The following is a 6,584-nucleotide window of genomic DNA, read 5'->3' as shown; positions in this document are numbered from 1 at the left end:
TGGGAACTAATTCATTGCTGTGAGACCTAATCCAATCTCATGAGAGTGAGGACTCACCACTTTGAGAACAGCACCAAACCATTCATGAGGGATCCACCCCTCCATAACCCATACAACTACTATTCTAGCCTGCATCTCTCAACACCACAACATTGAGAATCAAATGTCACCATGAGTTTTGGTGGGGACAAACAATATCCAAATCATAACAGAGTTGGAGGTATCAGATATTTATTAGAGATCAACACCCATGAAAGGAAAGGAGAAAAAGAGGATTGGGCAGAAGAAGAAGTTGAAATATCATTGCAAGCCTAACAAAACCTTGCCAACCTGGAGAGGAGCTCTGGAGTAAATATTTCCCCCAGCTGAGTGTCCTGCCTTGAGCCTTTATACTTCCATCTTGCTCATTCACAAGATGTAGGCTGTCTTGCAAAGGTCATGACTTTAGATAGGGGAGCTCTCTGTAGATGAGGCCCACCCTGAAGTAACTGATAGCTAGAAGTTGTCTTCTCATGGCACTCCTCTCATCTTGGCAACAAGTCCTTCCTTAAAGGAGAATCTGGGCAACTGTGTCTATTACATTCCATTCCTTGCTCGGCTCAATATAATTATCCATATATATCTCAGAAGTACTTCCTCCAGGATTTCGGTATGCTTCTATGCCTGAGGAGGAATTAGAAAAGGGAGATAAGTGGGATGAACCATGGCCCCTGCTGCTACACTGATCTCAGGGTCACAATAGGTAACTCATCATCTCCCTTCTTCATTATTCATTCTCAGCTATCAACTCTTCTGGCCTGAGACATTGGTCATTATGCCCTTCTCAGTCCATAACTGCTGGGCCAGTGCATTCATATCACAATTAGACAAGAGATACTAATATAATCACTAGGTTTCACATGTTTTTCTCCCTGCCCACATTGTGCAATAGCAGCCCATTTCCTACTGATATCAGTGTTATTTACTTGTACCCAGAGAGTGACTCCTCCTCTTTCCTCCTGGTCCCTGAACACAAAGAGTTCAAAGTATCCAGGGAGTAGCCAGAGTTTATAATTTACTGAGACTAAAAATGTGTCTTCTGGTGAAAACGTACCCCCTTTAGGGAGTAGTACCTCTTACTAGAATTGGCATTGGCAGTGATGGTAAGTAGGCTCCACTCCCACTTTCATCTCTTGGTTAGTGGACTGATGTATTCTTCCCAGTGGATGCATACCACCATATAAAGTTAATGCATACATTGTATAGGAAGGTTTTTGAAGGGAAAAGAGAGATCAGACTGTTATTTTGTCTATGTAGAAAAGGAAGACATAAGAAACTCCACTTTGATCTGTACTAAGAAAATTGTTTTGCCTTGAAATGCTGTTAATCTGTAACTTTAGCCCCGACCCTGTGCTCACAGAAACATGTGCTGTATGGAATCAAGGTTTAAGGGATCTAGGGCTGTGCAGGATGTGCCTTGTTAACAATATGTTTACAGGCAGTATGCTTGGTAAAAGTCATCACCATTCTCCATTCTCGATTAACCAGGGGCACAATGCACTGTGGAAAGCCTCAGGGACCGCTGCCCAAGAAAGCCTGGGTATTGTCCAAAGTTTCCCCCTACTGAGACAGCCTGAGATATGGCCTCGTGGGAAGGGAAAGACCTGACCGTCCCCCAGCCCGACACCCGTACAGGGTCTGTGCTGCGGAGGATTAGTAAAAGAGGAAGGCCTCTTGCAGTTGAGATAAGAGGAAGGCCTCTGTCTCCTGCATGTCCCCGGGAATGGAATGTCTCGGTGTAAAACCCAATCGTACATTCATTCTATTCTGAGATAGGAGGAAACTGCCCTGTGGCTGGAGGCGAGATATGCTGGCAGCAATGCTGCTCTGTTACTCTTTGCTACACTGAGATGTTTGGGTGGAGAGAAGCACAAATCTGGCCTACGTGCACATCAAGGCACGGTACCTTCCCTTGAACTTATTTGTGACACAGATTCCTTTGCTCACATGTTTTCCTGCTGACCTTCTCCCCACTATCACCCTGTCCTCCTGCTGCATTCCCCTTGCTGAGATAGTGAAAACAGTAATCAATAAATACTGAGGGAACTCAGAGACCGGTGCTGGTGCGGGTCCTCTGTATGCTGAGCGCCAGTCCCCTGGGCCCACTGTTCTTTCTCTATACTTTGTCTCTGGGTCTTATTTCTTTTCTCAGTCTCTCATCCTACCTGATGAGAAATACCCACAGGTGTGGAGGGGCCGGCCCCCTTCAGGTTTTCACCCCGGCTTAATAGAATATTGCCTCCAAGCTCCAGAAGGGTCTTCAGGAGGCTTCTCAAACACTCTTGGCAGTTTCTGGGTGCTCTAGTATGTGATATGACCAGTGGATCCCAAAATAGAGGATTTATTTCTGTATCACCTGTGCTGTGAAGTAGGTTCCCTGGTTTATTCAAGGTTTTATGAGATCCTATGCTGGTGGACGTCCTTTGATGAAATTGTTGATGCCCCATGTGGGCAGGCAAGGTAAACCAAATCAACACCTGGAATATATGTTCCTTTTAGTGAGAACAACCCACTGTCCCTTTCATGGTGGAAGGGACCAAATGTAGTCAAGTGGCAATCAAGTGGTTGACTGGTATTATTGAGGCATGATGTCATATTAAGAGCTCACTGTTCCTCTCTGTTGTGGGCAGATTAGATATTCAGCAGCTCCATTAGCCTGGCCATCTTTGGTAAGTGGAAGCTAATGGATTGGGGCCCATGAATAACTTTTTGCTCTGCCACTGTGGCTCCTTTATTTTTGTGTCCATTGTACCAGCACTGTGGTTGCTGATGCCAGGGTCCAGCTGACAATCCACTGGCTGGGTCATTTTGTCTACTTGATTGTTTAATGACCCTTCCAAAGTACATGTTCTATGGTGGGTATCAACACATGAAAGGTTCTTTAAACTTTGTGTCCACCCCCATTTGTTCATCTACATGCAAATCCACATTCAGCTCTTGTTTCTGCTATTTCACCATTTTTCTTTCTTAACCAGAGAGATGGGCCACTTGTCACTGCTTATGAGTCTCTATATAGTCTAGCTTTGGGCACTTCTCTTTCCAGACAAAGTGTATGATCAGATATACTACCTAAAACTGTGCATTGGGATGATTTGTCACAATTTGAGGGTGATCTTTCAGAGCCATTCATGAGTGAGGCTGTAGTGCAGCTGCCAATCATTTTGGCTTCATATAACAAACCAATTATAGCTGGTTTTATAGAACCCTTTATACTGTCGTGGATAGGAGCTAATAAGGAAGTGCTGATGTAACAGTGGTGGATGCCATGTGCTTGCTTATGTCTGCTGTTCTTCAATGTACCACTTCCACCTTTCAATGGATTTTTATTTTTATCGAGCCTGCTGATGATTATTTGATGGGTTTCACCGATTTGACCTCATAATGGACAGTTCTCATGGGGTAGTCATTTGGTGTCCATGGTCACACATTCCATCTTTGCTAGGGTGCAATAGCATGCCAGGATATATTTTACAAAAGCATACAATTCTCCACTGCAGATGGGCTGGCTTCACTCCAGGAGCTGTGATCATTTCACTGAGACTTGTCACAAACTTCACATGACATCTCTTCCCACCACTGATACTTCCAACACCAAGTGTTAAATGTCAGTTGTGTATGTGGGGATGTGGGGGAAGGGTCTATTTCTAGATCTCTGTTCTGCTCCCTTGATACCACTTGATATGGGGTTTGGGCTATGAGAAACATCCTGCCTAACCATCTGACCACAAGGAACGTCCTTATCATACCCTGTCGGGCAAAGGCCCAACTGAAGGAATGTCCCTCTCATATCCTGCTGGGCAAAGGTCCGAGGAACATCCTATCACATCCCACTGGAAAAAGGGCCAAACTGCCTGATCACAGGAACATCTTATCAATATCCTGCTGGGCAGCATGCCATACTTCCCAGATCCCTCTTGCCCATACCTATAAGTACTCCAGCCTGTAAGTGGTGGTGGGCTCTGGCATAAAACAGGTCCCCTACCTCCGCAGGTCTTGTGCTGGACACAAAACCTGCATTTGCTGTAGAGCTGCCAACTCTCTGTCTCTCTCTCTGTCTTTCTTTAACCCTTGCCTTCCCTTCAAAACCTAACACTATGGACTAATTATCAGAGTTCACTCAGCTGTTTAACACCAGGTAAGGTGGACTTCATGTGTCTGGAATGTCCTTCCCAACTGGTTCCCAGGAAAGCTACTATTCATGCTTCAATGCTGTCTCCAACATTCCCTTCTTTCTAGAATTTTTTTAGAGTCTCTAGCATCTGTTCCTTTTAATGGGCACAGCTGCATATGCTTTCCTGTATCACAGATGTTGTCACCTGGAACTGAGATTTCCAGGATTTGTGTTTCTGCCTTTTGGTTTATGATATGAATTTTTATGTCCTGCCAAAATTTATATGTTGAAATCCTAACCCCAAAATGATAGTGTTAGGAGGTGGGTTCTTTGGGAGGTGATTAGATCATGATGGTGGAGCCCTCATCAATAGAATTTATGCCTTTATAAAAGAGGTTTGAGGGGTCCTTGCCCCTTCTGCCATGTGATAACACAGGAGGAACCAGAAAACAGTCCCTTACTAGACAGAAAATCTGCTGGTGCCTTGATCTTAAACTTCCTAGTCTCCAGAACTATGAGAATTTTCTGTTATCTATAAGCCACTTAGTCTATGGTATTTTGTTATGGTAGCCCAAGTGGACTAAAATAGTCTGGAAGCTATTCAGGGCAAGACTGTGTTGGAATTTGTGCTTTTTTGTTAGATAAACATTTATGTCTGCTGACTCTTCCTCCATAGTGTAAGCACATTCATTCCTTCAATCCATACACATTTATTACCCACATACATTTATTATTGCCATGCTTGGTAATACAAGGGAGGAGCTCAGAGTTGGATAGTGACAATACATTGTGATCAGTGACCTGACGGACATGATTGGTGCTGTTGGGGCACAGTAAGAGGTGGCTAACTCTGCCAGTGGCTGGGTGGTCATGGTGGGTATGTGGATGGAGACTCTGTGAAAGCTTAGGACATGATTTTCAAAACTGAGTCTGGAAGAAGACCAGGAGTTTGTCCAGAAAACAAGATGGAGAAGGGAAGTCTCAGTGGAAGAACAATAGCTATAAAGATCCACAAGCAGAAAACATCCTGTAGAGTTCAGGACCTGTAAATATCCTGTAAGGCTGAAAGTCAAGGTTTAAGGGTAGGATTGGGGAGGGGTGAAGATGGAAACTTTCCTCCTCATTTCCAGAGATTATTTTCTTCTACCCCATTTCAGTTGCCAAGTCCTACAGTGATATTCTAGTTTTGTAATTAACAATAACTGTACCACCTCTAAGCATTTCACCCTCTGGCCATTATGTCCATGTTTCTAGCTCATTTGCACTAGCATCTTGACTCCAGCAATTCTTCAGTTTCATCTACACCTCTAATACATTGACACTACTTTTGTTTCACTGTTCATCAGAGCCCTCACCTCACTTCTTACTTCTGTTTTCTCAGCTTGAACTCCATGCTTTCTAAATTTTGTTCTGAACAACTGTCATTCTATTAAGTCCAACTGCCTACTCATTATTGCCACTTGGATATCTATTTTAATAGATACCTCATACTTAATTTGGACAAATAAAATTCTTTTTTGTCATAAAATATATATATAAAGGCCGGGCGTGGGGGCTCACACCTGTAATCCCAGCACTTTGGGAGGCCGAGGCAGGCAGATATGAGGTCAGGAGATCAAGACCATCCTGGCTAACACAGTGAAACCCCATCTCTACTAAAAATGTAAAAAATTAGCCGAACGAAGTGGCACGCACCTGTAGTCCCAGCTACTTGGGAGGCTGAGACAGGAGAATCACCTGAACCTGGGAGGTGGAGGTTGCGGTGAGCCAATATCACGCCACTGCACTCCAGCCTAAGGACAGAGCAAGACTCTGTCTCAAAAAATAAAATAAAATAATATATATGTATATATATATCATAAAGTTCACCACTTTATTTTTAAGTGTACAATTCAGTGGCATGAATTATACTCACGATGTTGTGCATCCATCCCCACAATCTATTTCTAAAACTTTTTTCCTACCTCAAACAGAAGCTGTATACCCATCAAGCAATAATTTCCATTCCTTTCTCCCTCACTATCAGGTGAATATGTAGTTTCATACATGTAGAATCATAAAATATTTGTCCTTTTGTGTCTGGCTTATTTCACTTATGTAATAATATTTACAAGTTTTGCTAATACTATAGCATGTATCAGAGTTTTTCTCCTTTTTATGGCTGAATAATGTTCTGTTGTATGGATGTATCATATTTTGTTTATCTATTCATCTGTTGATGGTCACTTGGGTTGTTTCTAACATTTGATTATTGTGAATAAAGCTGCTATGAACATTGATGTACAAGTATCTATCTGAGTACCTATTTTCAGATCTTTGGGATGTATACCTAGGAGTGGAATTACTGGTCATATGGTAATTCTAGATTAATATTTGGAGTAACTGCCAAACTTTTTCACAGCAGTTGCACCATTGTATATTCCCACCAGCAGTG

This window comes from Colobus angolensis, unplaced genomic scaffold (genome assembly GCF_000951035.1).
Source record: "Colobus angolensis palliatus isolate OR3802 unplaced genomic scaffold, Cang.pa_1.0 Scaffold103, whole genome shotgun sequence".
Classification (NCBI taxonomy): Eukaryota; Metazoa; Chordata; class Mammalia; order Primates; family Cercopithecidae; genus Colobus; species Colobus angolensis.
The sequence above is the reverse complement of the archived record's forward strand: the minus strand, read 5'-3'. Positions refer to the sequence as shown.